Below are 13473 nucleotides of genomic sequence, written 5' to 3' on the forward strand. Positions count from 1 at the left end.
CAAGACCTGATCTCAAGGGGCGGCTAGGTGGCGCAGTAGATGAAGCACCGGCCCTGGAGTCAGGAGTACCTGGGTTCAAATCTGGTCTCAGACACTTAATAATTACCTTGGACAAGCCACTTAACCCCATTTGCCTTGCAAAAAAAAAAAAAAGACCTGATCTCAAGGAACTTATGATCTAATAAGTTGTGGTGGAAAGAGAAGACAAGTGTAGTATGATTGATTCAAGGGAAAGGTGAGAAAGGAAATGCAGAGGGGAGGTCCAGGCAAAGTGTCTGAAGAGATTTGGGGAAGGAAAAAGTGATCTTAATTCAGGGGTGTCAGAGAAGACTTCATGGAGGAATATGCCTGATAAAGCCTGTACATTACCGAAAGAGGATTTACTACTGACTATGACCAAAGTGAAACAGTCACTTTGACCAGACTTCAAGTCTCTGAAAGCCGTGAAATGCTGATAACTGTCTCATAAAATGACCTGGTAGAAACCAAATGTCTAATGCATTTTTGTGTTATTCTCACCTCTCCTCAAATGTTTATAGATGCTGTGATTGATAAAACAATTACAAAAAAGCTACTAACAAAGTAATGAATGAGATGACATATCCTTCAATGTAGCAAAGTATTATGGGGTCTGGTCAGTCTTCAACTTAACACTTGATTTGTTGCTATGTATTTAATTTTATCCTCCTGAGCTCTATAACAATCCATAGTATGTTGAGACAATTTATTTCTTGCTAGTAAATTTATAATCATTCTCATTAATCAATTTCACCTCCCATTCTTTTTTGTAAAATAGTTATTACATAACTGGAAAGTCCTTTCTCATTGAAACTCTCAGTTATAAATATCAAAAATTTTGAATGCATAATATACAATATATTAGCAAATGAAAACAATAAAGCAATATGTTGGCAGTGACAAATGTCATCATAAACCTTCAATATTATAGTAGATTCATTTTTCTTCACTTGGCTAGAAATAATATTGCTCTGTTGAATTCATTCCACATACTGTTTAAATCCTTAAGAATTTTCTTCACATTCCTCCTCAAGATAGTAGTTAAATTCAGTTTTTCATGAAATAAAATTTATTCATTTTGTCTTCTCTTTATTAATCATAGGAAGAAGTTCTTTACAGACTTTTCATATAATTCTTTATATAAACTCTTTATAGAATATAACTCAAAAGACTTCTCAAAAGAACAACTCTATCCTTACCTTCTTTTTGTTCTCTCCATAGATTTCTCATAGATCTTCAAAGGTAAGAAAAAACATATGATCTTTCAGCATCCAATCCATAAAGAGATACTATATATATATATATGTGTGTGTGTGTGTGTGTGTGTGTATGTAGTTTCTTTGCAAGGCAATGGGGTTAAGTGGCTTGCCCAAGGCCACAGCTAGGTAATTATTAAATTCTGAGGCTGGATTTGAACTCAGGTACTCCTGACTCCAGGGCTGGTGCTTTATCCACTGCACCACCTAGCTGCCCCTGATACAAAATATTTTTAATTGTTATTTAAAACTCTCTCAACAAAGTACTGTTTTTTTCCCCCTTCAATATTCCATTGGAATATATTTTTTTAAAGCTACAGTAACTATCCACAGTTTCTGTGGTGTAGACAGGTAACACAAGGGTTACAATTTGTTTAGTTATTTTTCAGTCATGGTCAACTCTTTGTGACTCCATTTTGGGTCTTCTTGATAGAGATAACTGAGACGGCTTGCCATTTCCTTCTCCAGTTTGAGATGAGAAAACTGAAGTTAAACAGGGTTAAGTGATTTGCCCAACAAGTGTCTGAGGCTGGATTTGAACTCAGGAAGAGGAGTCTTCCTGACTTTAGGCCTGGCATATTGTCCACTGTACCACTTCATTGTCCATGAATTCAGAAATGATTTAGAATCAGTTTCCATTTTAGTAATCATTGAACACTAATTACATCTCTTGTGTAAGGATCTCTTACCGCTTTTGTTTTATTTCTTATGTGAATATGTTTTAAATTACTGTTCTAAGACCAGAGAGTTACAATTATATACATAGGCATAGAGGTAAAGTGAATTGCCCAATGTCACATAAGTGATGAAGTCAGGACTCAAACCAAGGTACTGTGACTTTATAAAAGTATACCAGGATTCTTTTCAAATGAGTTAAGGATCTGAACTAGGCTAGTTGCAGTGGGAATACATATGTAGAATATAAATTATTGCAGAGGTAAACACAATGGAATTTGTTGCTGTTGTTCAGTGATGACTGACTCTCCTGACCTCTTTGGGGGGTTTTCTTGGCAAAGATCCACTATACCAGCTAGCTGCCTCTATAGTATCACATCTCTGTGACATATTTATAAAACAAGATCCAGAAGCAAAAGCACACAGTATTCATAATGTTTTGAAGACCCTATCTACTGGAATAATCAATCATCCAAAACAGGTGGGAAGAATGAAAATCAATCAGACTGGAATTCATTTTTAAACCAATCTCTCACACTTAAGTTGATGTGAAATATACCACATTAAGCTCCAAACAGATCACAACCTAGATATAAAATGTTTTATTTTAGAAATAGAACACATTGAAGATATTAAATTGATTATAATTTTTTCTTTAATGATCTTATTTTGTATTACTGCCCCATTTTGTATGATTGCTCAAGTTTCATTTTTTTGTCTCTTTGTCTATGGTCTAAGTTTAGAAATTCAGTTCTCCTGCTAATCACTATTCTATTCTTTCCTCAAAGAAATCTGCTGTCCTTGAGGTGGACACCAGGGCATCTAGTATCTTTACAGCAACACAAGGGTTATATTACTACGAATTCAGTTGTTTAGTTATTTTTCAGTTATAACCAACTCTTTGAGACCACATTTGGGGTTACCAACAAGAATGTCTGATTTATTATCCAAAGAAGTCTGGCCCACCATCTCCAACCTTATAGGTAGACTCACAAATAGTGAACATTTCTTGGTTATAGGAATAAGAGAGGATTGTTTCCAGCTCTTCATTCCTTTCCAACCAATTGTGTTGTCCTCATCCCTATGATGTTACCAGTTCCATAACCAGTTCCTTTATTTTCTTCACCTACCCAGTTTTGTTCTTTGTTCTATTCTTATATAAGGAGTTGTGCTTTTTTCCTCTGGGTCATCATTGACCTAACGGATGGAGGTAGCCATTAGATACACTTCATTAACAGATTCACTCTCTACTAATAAAATGACAAAGCTTGAACTTTGGCTCCTCAATTTGCCTTTACTAAATTATATTAAGACAATATTTGAGAGCTGGTCTAGTCATAAAATAAAAATCACCAATCTACCAAAGAAAAAAACAGCAACTAGGATTCAAGTCTTATCTCTGGCACAAACTGGTTGTGTGACTCTGGATAAATCACTTCTCGGTTTCCTAAGCACATATTATGAAAAGAAATGTCCACTTAAAAATAGTAGAATTAGTTTTATCATTTAGGAGTTCCCTATACGAGTAAAATCACAGATTCAGTATTTTTCTATGTCCTGTTATTAACAAGTTAGAAGAACAGAAAAAGAGATCTTTCACAATTATAGTTAGGGGAAAAGTCCTTGGTCAAATAGGGCAGCTATAAGGTCCAATAGATAAAGCACTTGACTTGGAATAAAGAAGACTTTTATCTTCATGGGTTCACATATGGCCTCTGAAACTTACTGCGTGACGCTGGGCAAGTCATTTAACCCTGTTTGCCTCAGTTTGATTACATAAAATTGAAAGTTGATTAACATAGAAAAATCATACCTTTGACTTGGCATGACTATTTAGGAACGAGGATGGAGAGAGAGTTTGAAACAGGGGGAAAAGAGTAATGCACATTGTATGCTATTTGGAATCCTAAGCTGAAAGCATTGGGGAAAGTTGATATAACAACATATTCTATGATTTCCAGTACTCTCAGAGACCACTAAAAACAGACTTTTCAGATGAGATTGCTTTCTTTTTAGTTAAGATATCATCTTGGAGATAAAATTCATCATAGAGCCCTATGACTTTTGTGTATTCTGATGTCAGATATAATCACTATAACGCCCCAAATTTCTTGTTTTTGCTTTGATAAATATTATTATTTACTATCAGTGATAATTTTTTTTAATAATAAGGGTCTAGTGGGAAGGAAACTAAACTGGCTGAGATTAGGCCCCTTATCATCCTATTCTGAGATAGAACTATAGAACCCAATGAATCAGGGAAAATGAATTTTGATTTCTCTTTCTGCTCCCCCTCCCCCCAAAAAGACAAGCATTCCTCTAGACTAAAAATATCCTAGAAGCAGATAAATATATTTCTAGACTGACAGCCCACTTAGAGATAATTCCTCTTGTTCTTTACAAAGGCAGAGAAATCACAGTCTTCTTGAATAAGGGGGTGGGTATGTGAATAAATCCCTTATACATTCAGATCAGTTTTTCTAAAATTATACAATTCATCCTTATTAGGTTCATCCTAAGAGAGTTTAATTTGGAGGAGAGAAGGTTGAAATGACTGTGATAAAAAGGCATCCTCTAAGGGGCGGCTAGGTGGCATAGTGGATAAAGTACCGGCCTTGGAGTCAGGAGTACCTGGGTTCAAATCCGGTCTCAGGCACTTAATAATTACCTAGCTGTGTGGCTTTGGGCAAGCCACTTAATTCCATTTGCCTTGCAAAAACCTAGAAGGAAAAAAGGCATCTATTTCATAGAGTATTCAGCACACAGCTAAGTAAATTTCTGAGGCCAGATGTGTATTCAACAATTTTTTTTTAAAAAAAGGCAGCTAGGTAGCACAGTAGATAGAGCACTGGCCCTGTAATCAGGAGGACCTCAGTTCAAATCCGGCCTCAGACATTTAATAATGATCTAGCTGTGTGATCTTGGGCAAGTCACTTAACTCATTGCCTTGCAAAAAACAAAAACAAAAAAAAAGACAAAAAAGACTCCTATCTCCAAGATGCTTCATTGAAATAAGTTACATATTGTGTATCACAATAGTAGCAGAGAAATTTCTTTCATTAAGGATAGGAGTGTGTTCTTTGGAAAAGCAGATTTTGAACTCTTTTCTGAAGGCAATACAGAACAGTAGAAAAATCATTGGCTCTTGAGTCAAAGGATGTAGATTTAAATCTTGCGTCTGATACTACTCCTTTGACTTGGGTCAAGTCTTTTCACTTCTTGGGCCTCAATTTCCTCATTGGTAAAATGTAGGGCTTTTAAGGCTCCTTCCAGTACTAAATTTAATATTATGTGATCCTGTCCTGAGAGATCCTAAAGTTTTCTGTCAAAGCTGAAAAACAAAACAAAAACTCCTATTTTTTCCTTTGCTTTTATTTCCTAATTTTGTCTTTGTGACTTCCCTCTAAGGTTATTTTCCTCATCCATTGAGCATTGTATGGTATTTTTTTAGTCATTTGTGATAGCTTTCAGTATTTTAAAACAAATTCCATAGGGTTGTCAACTCAAATATTGTACCAAACTGCCCTCTAGTGTTGATAGAATCATAATACAACCACTTTTATCTACACAAAGCAAGAGAACTTTATAAGATCTTAGGAAGCTGTTTAGTTCTAGCCTTTTTTTTTAAAATAGAAAAAGAATCCTGAAGCATATAGATGTTAAGTAAATTACCTAGACCCCCCCCTAGATGTTAGTTGGTGGGGAATAGATCTTAGATTTTTTATTTTGCAAGGCAAAAGGGGTTAAGTGGCTTGCCCAAGGCCACACAGCTAGGTAATTATTAAGTGTCTGAGATCGGATTTGAACTCAGGTACTCCTGACTCCGAGGCCGGTGCTTTATCCACTAAGCCACCTAGCCGCCCTCTAGATCTTTGATTTTTAGCATAGATCCTCTGATTTTAAAATTCATTGTTTTCCCCCATCACAACACTGTAATTGTCCCCAACTTACTTTTCCCTCATATTTCTAACTTCTATCCTCTGCCCTATCCTCATCCTGTAGGCTTCAATAGTTGATTTAGTAAGTCTTTTTAGTCTAAGAAGGGCTGGCTTTATGGAAGAGTAGTTGTGCAAAATCCCTAATGGTCCTTCTGAATGTAACAATATAAAGTCCACAACCTCTTCTTTAACTCCACTGGGGCAACTATCTTTTAATTCTCAGAGTTAACAAATCATCAAGTATTTATTAAACACCTACTATTTGCTAGACATTGTGGTAAACATTGGAATACAAAGGAAGACAAAAACCAATTTCAATTTAGAACACCTGAGGACTGATCTAGAGAAGCATTTTCTCTTATATAAGAATAGTGTTAAACTACAGAATACCATTCACCTTACCCCTCTTTCCAGGAAAGGTAAGCTTTAATAGTCCCACTTTAAGATTTGTAAAGCATTATGTGTGTGTGTGTGTGTGTGTGTGTGTGTGTGTTGTGTATGTGTGTATACATATATATGTATATATGATTTGATCCTCAAAGAGCCTGCAATATAGATCTATTGTGTTCATCCCCATTTTACATATTAAAAAAAAAAACCTGAGGCTCAAAGACTTTAAAGGACCTGCCCAGGATTATACAGCTACTAAGTTTCTATCTGAGGTGGGATTCAAGTTTAACCTGTCTTGAGTGCAATTTCAGTACTTTGTGCTACATCACAGGATTCATTTATCCACAGAAACCAAATTATAAATAGTGATCAGAATAGTTAAAAATAGCTTTATACTTCAGATATGTTAAGGGTTAAATGGATTGTCCTCAGCAGATCTAAGATCTTATGTAGATTTAGAAGAACTGCCCTCAAAAGTCAAGTACTTCCTCAATTTCCATTCTAACTTTATAGATGAGAGAGTTAAAGTCCAGAGAAATAACCTGATTTCCCAAGCTCAATTGTTAGTGTCAAGAGCTGTATGTGCATTTTTTGACTCTAAATATATCTTTCTTTCCACTGCACCACTAGCCTTTCCTTCTCTTAACAACTGATAAATCAAAAAAGTAAAAAGTACCATACCTGTCAAAAATCTTCTAAAACTGTTATCAGGAAGCTACTATGTAGGACATTGTTTGTATGGGAAACTGTCTTGAACAAACTAGCAAGTTACAAATGAATTTTTCAGACACAATCCCATTCATAAACTGGGGACTGATTTAGGATGTTCACATGTTTGCTACTCTTCAGAAATGACCTTTGACTTACCCAGATTGAAGATTAGGGACTGTGTGGTTGAGACACCAGTCTGGGAAATGTCCTTTTGTGTGTTTGAATGTGGAAACATCTTGGGGGGGGGGGGGGTAATGGAAAGAACCTGAATTATGGAATCCGGATTTGATTCGATCCTGAATTTGAACCCCAGCTTCTTATTACCTGTGTGTTCTTGGATAAGTATGAAGTATGAAATAGTCTCAGTGGTGGCTAGGTGGCACAGTGGATAGAGCACCGGCCTCAGAGTCAGGAGTACCTGAGTTCAAATCCAGCCTCAGACACTTAATAATTACCTAGCTGTGTGGTCTTGAGCAAACCACTTAACCCCATTGCCTTACAAAAACTAAAAAAAAAAAAAGGTTGCCATATAATAGCTATTATTGTTCTCTAAAGGAATCTAGAGAATCTTTGAAAAGGATGGGGTTTCTTTCCAGTTTCAGTTATGAGCAAGTGGGACCAAAAAGAAAAAACAAATTTAACTCCCAGGACCAATCCTAGATTCATTTATATTTCATGAAATAGCTTTTTTTTTCCGTTCATGGTAGTTGTTCAAAACTTTTAAAGACTTTTTAAAATCATTTGTTCCTTCCCATTATTTTGCTATTAAATATACATACATATATGTAAATGTATGTATATATACATAAATATATATATATCTGACAGACACTGACAAAATGGGAACCTTTCCACATTCAAAGAAGAATCAAAAAAGGACTATATATAAAACCATGTCCCATGTAGCTGGTTTTTTTTTTTTTAGGGTATACATCTATCATAACAAGAAAAACACTTCCCTGATTATCTTGGTTCCTTTCTGTATTTTACATATTTTTAAATTTTTCATTGTTATTCTTTTATTTTCTTCTATATTTGCATTACAATAACTAGCCTTCCCCACAACTGTCTCTCCCTAGTTTTGATAACAGGAAAATGAGTGGTGCTGCCATAAAGATCAGGGTTCCTGAAAGTGGAAAATGCATAGCTTGCTTCAGAGTTAGGAAAGCTTAGGATTTTTATTTCACAAGCCTGCAAACCATAAGAAATTCATAGAAACAACATAGACCTAGGAAAGAATTTAGTTACAAGCCCAGAAACAACATAGGGAAGAACTCTGAGGAAAGAAGAGAGAAGGAAATGGCAGGGAACCCAGGAGAGGAGAGAAGAAAAGCTTAGATCAACATTAATCCAGCCACATGAAGCTGGGGCCATATTACTCCAACAACATGGACCTGAGCATAGAGAAAGTGGCCATCCTGCAAAGAAGAAAAGAGAGAGCTCCACTCCTGTGGACCTTGGGTTGGACAAGGGTGGTACTTGGTGAATGGTTTATTTAGCAACTGACTCCAGGTATTCTCCAATATGTATGCCTCAGGGGCTAAGACAGTATTCATTGAACATGGGTGGCATTCTACACTCTTAGTTCTTCCTATCCCAAAGGATGTGACCTTCAAGTCCAACATGGCCATTTCCCTGTGCCTTGCTTCAGAATAAAATTGCTCCCTTGAAATAAAAAGTCAAGAATTTCTAGGGATTTAATTTAAAAAGGTGCAAAAGAAGGGGGCTTAGTCCTACCTGATCTAAAATTATAAAGCATCAGTCATTAAAACTGTCTGGTATTGGCTAAGAAATAGAGTGGTGGACCAGTGGAATAGACTAGGTGCAATAGCAGGAAATGATTATAGTAATCTGCTGTTTGATAGACCCAAAGAGTCCAGCTATTGGGATAAAAACTCCCTCTTTGATAAAACTGCTGGGATAATTGGAAGTTAGTATGGAAGAAACTTAGATTACACCAACGAACTCACACCCTATACCAAGATAAGACCCAAATGGATACAGGATTTAGACATAAAAAATAATACTATAAGCAAATTAGAAGATCAAGGACTAGTTTACCTGTCAGATCTATGGAAAGGGGAGCAGTTTATGACTAAGGAAGAGTTGGAGAACATCACCAAAAACCAATTAGATGATTTTGATTACATTAAATTAAAAAGCTTTTGCACAGATAAACCCAATGTAACCAAGATCAAAAGAAATGTGGCAAACTGGGAAACAATCTTTACAATTAATGTTTCTGACAAAGGACTCATTTCTAAAATATAAAGAGAACTCAGTCATATTTTTTTAAAAAAGCCATTCCCCAATTGACAAATGGTCAAAGGATATGCAAAGGCAATTTGCAGATGAGGAGATCAAAGCAATCCATAGTCATACGAAAAATTGCTCTAAATGATTACTTATTAGAGAAATGCAAATTAAAGCTTCTCTGAGGTACCACCTCAACCTCTCAGACTGGTCAATTTGACCAGAAAGGATAATGATCATTGTTGGAAGGGTTGTGGGAAATCTGGGACACTATTACATTGTTGGTGGAGCTGTGAACTCATCCAACCTTTCTGGAGAGAAATTTGGAACTACACCCAAAGGGCAACAAAAATATGCATACCTTTTGTTCCAGCAATACCACTACTGGGTCTATACCCTGAAGAGATGATGAATAGGAGCAAAAGCATCACTTGTACAAAAATATTCCTCGCAGCCCTATTTGTGGTGGCAAAGAATTGGAAATCAAGTAAATGTCCTTCAATTGGGGAATGGTTTAGCAAAATGTGGTATATGTATGTCATGGAACACTATTGTTCTATTAGAAACCAGGAGGGCTGGGAATTCAGGGAAGGCTGGAGGGATTTGCATGAACTGATGCTGAGTGAGATGAGCAGAGCCAGGAAAAACACTGTATACTCTAACAGCAACATGGGGGCGATGATCAACCTCGATGGACTTGCTCATTGCATCAGTGCAACAATCAGGGACAATTTGGGGCTGTCTGCAATGGAGAATACCACCTGCATCCAGAGAAACAACTGTGGAGTTTGAACAAAGACCAAGGACTATTACCTTAAATTTAGAAAAAAAAACAAACCACAATATCTTATTGTTTGATCTTGCTATCTCTTATACTTCCTTAAGGATATGTTTCTCTCTTATCACACTCAATTTGGATCAATATATATCATGGAAACAATATAAAGACTGACATTGTCTTCTGTGGGGGTGGTGGGGGGAGAGAAGTAAGATTAGGGGAAAAATTGTAAAATTCAAAATAAATAAAATCTTTAAAAAATAAAATAAAACTGCTCCTTTGTAATAAAATATAATCAAACAAAATAAATTTATACATTGTTTCTTATTTTGCACTTGCATTCCATCACTTCAGCACCAAAAAGTGGGAAATGTGTTTAGTCATCAGTCTTCTGAAGGTGTGAATGGTCATTGTATGGATCAGAGTTCTTATATCTTTCAAAGTTGTTTTCCTTCACAATGCTATAATTATATAAATTCTTTTCCTGGTTCTTCTCATTGAGCTCTGTATCAGTTCATATAAGTCTTCCCAGAGTTTTCCTGAATCCTTCCCTTGAATTATTCCTTACTATGTAATAATCTTCCTCTATGTATTATTGATGGAGTTGTGAACTGATCCAAACTTTCTTCTTTTTTTTTTTTTTAGGTTTTTTGCAAGGCAATGGGGTTAAGTGGCTTGTCCAAGGCCACACAGCTAGGTAATTATTATTGAATGTCTGAGGCCAGATTTGAACTCAGGTACTCCTGAATCCAGGGCTGGTGCTCTATTCACTGTGCCACCTAGCTGCCCCAGATCCAAACTTTCTGAAGAACAATTTGGAATTGTGCTCAAAGGGCAATAAAAATGTACATACCTTTTGATCCAGCAATACCACTGTTGAGTCTGTATCCTGAAGAGATCATGAAAAAGGGTAAAAGTCCCTTTGGTACAAAAGTATTCATAGCAACTCTTTTTTTGTAGGAGGAAAGAATTGGAAATTGAGGGGATACCCTTGAATTGGGGAATGATTGAACAAATTGTGGTATATGTATGTGGTGGAATATTATTGTTCTATAAGAAATCATCAGGGGTGGGATTTCAGAATAGCCTGGAAAGACTTGCATGAATTGATGATGAGTGAAATGAGAAGAATCAGATGAATATTATACATACCACCTACAACATGGGGTGATGATCAACCAAGATGGACCTGTTCATTTCAGCAGTGCAGTAATCAAAGACAATTTTAAGGGACTTGTGATGGAAAATACCATCTGTATCCAGAGAAAGAACTGGGGAGTTTAAATGAAGATCAAAGCTTACTATCTCCAATTTTTATAAGTTGACTTATGTATTATATATAATTTTGTTATCTCTAATGCTTTCTTTCTTCCTGTTGGAACTGATTTTTTTTCTCACAACACATTCAATTTCAATCTATGTTTAGCACGGTTACAAATGTAGAGCCGTTTGGAGGGGAGGGGGGAAGGGAAGGGAGGGAGGGAGGGAGAAAAATTATAAAACATAAAACCTAGTCAAAAAATGACTGGTAAAAAGTACCATTGGAAAAGCAAATAAAATATTTATATAATTTTAAAAAATAATCTCCCAATATAGTCATGGAATGTAACTTGTTTAGACTGGTGGGCACCCACTTCCTTTCTTTCTAGTTCTTTGCTTCAGTTGAAATTTAGGAATATGAGATATCTTTCTAGTTTTATTTCATATTATTTCCCTCTATATATATTTTATACTCTAGCCAAACTAGATTATTAAATACTCCTTAGTCCTGTTTTTTCCATCTCCTATGCATTTTCTCAGTTCACCTCCCATGCCTGGAGCATCCTCCCTTCACATCTCTTGAAATACTTTCAGGAGCCACCTCTAATGAAACTTTTCCTAATCATCCCCAAATTTTCTTGGTGTACTTTTGATTAACATATCATATTTATTTTATGTTGTTCTGGTCAAAATCTTAACTCTTTGTGAGTAAGGAGATACTGTGTCATTGGTTTTTTGTTTTGTTTCTTTGTCTTGACCTAGCACAGCATCTTGAGGCAACTAAATACAGAAGAGAGGGCCCTGAGCCTGGAGTCACAAAGACCTAAGTTAAAATCCCTCTCCAGGCACTAGTTCTATAACCCAGTGAAACTCACTTAACTTCAGTTTCTTCATCTGTAAAAAAAAAAAAAATCATAATATTTCCTAGGGTTTTGATGAGAATTAAATGAGATAATATTTAAAAAATGGTTTTTGCAAACCTGAAAGCACTATACAAATGCTAGCTACTGTTATCATAACAGAGACAAAATAAAGAGTTACTAAATTAAATAGTTAAAAAAATTAAAAGTCTTTCTATTTTGAGCCATTAGCTCCCCTAGGGCATAGTTCAGTATCAGCAGGTGAGAATCAAGGTTGTTTTTGATTCCAGGTTTCTGCACCTGATATTTGAAGTGCTCCACCTCTAAACAGGTTTTGAAGTTTTAAGATCTCTGTTCTACCTCACAGCCAGACTATTTGCTGCTCCTTTTAATTCCATCTATTAAATATTTTCCTGTGTGAAAACAGAAAGGAATTCAAAATCTAATGAAATTCCTTCCTAATCATCATTTCTCTCACTTATATCAGCTATGATAAAATTGAAAAATTGAGAGACTTCATGGTGTGGTAGGCAGAATGCTAGATCTGGAGGCAGAAGGACTCTGATGATTGGTTTGATTGCTTGAGCACTGTTATTACGGGAGTGAGAGACAGGAATAAAAAGATACAGTCCCATACACAGCCTCTCATGCATGTTCACATACCTCACAGTTTGTCCATTTAGATATGTAGGTAGAACAGTGAATAGAAGTGCTAGACCTGGAGTTTAAATCTAGTCTCTGATACTTAACTAGCTGTGTGACTCTGGGCAAGACACTTAAACCTCTTTGTGTCAGTCTCCTTATTTGTAAAATGGGGATAAAATGGGACTTGCATCCCCAAATTGTGAGGTTCAAATTATATAATAATTGTAAAATACTTGGCATGCATTAAGAATTACATGTCCATTTTTATTTTTACTTTTATTCTCATCTCTCAAGATCTTGAAGAAAAAAATTGTAATTGTGACAATTGCCAGCTGCTGCTATGGAACAACCTCCACCTCTTCCTTCTTTGCCTTCTAAAGTCTCCCAAACTCCTTTCTGAGGACTGATTTCAAGTTTTTTGCTTCTTCTCAACCTGGATAGAAATAGGAATGCCAGGAGGTTTTAAGTCACTTAATCCCTTCCCAGAGGTTATTATTATGTATATGCTATCTTCTTCATTAGAATGTAATCTCCTGGGGGCGGCTAGGTGGCACAGTTGATAAAGCACTGGCCCTGGAGTCAGGAGTACCTGGGTTCAAATCCTGTCTCAGACACTTAACAATTACCTAGCTATGTGGCCTTAGGCAAGCCACTTAACCCCACTGACTAGCAAAAACCTAAAAAAAAAA

Source organism: Macrotis lagotis, chromosome 5 (genome assembly GCF_037893015.1).
Source record: "Macrotis lagotis isolate mMagLag1 chromosome 5, bilby.v1.9.chrom.fasta, whole genome shotgun sequence".
NCBI classification, from domain to species: Eukaryota; Metazoa; Chordata; class Mammalia; order Peramelemorphia; family Peramelidae; genus Macrotis; species Macrotis lagotis.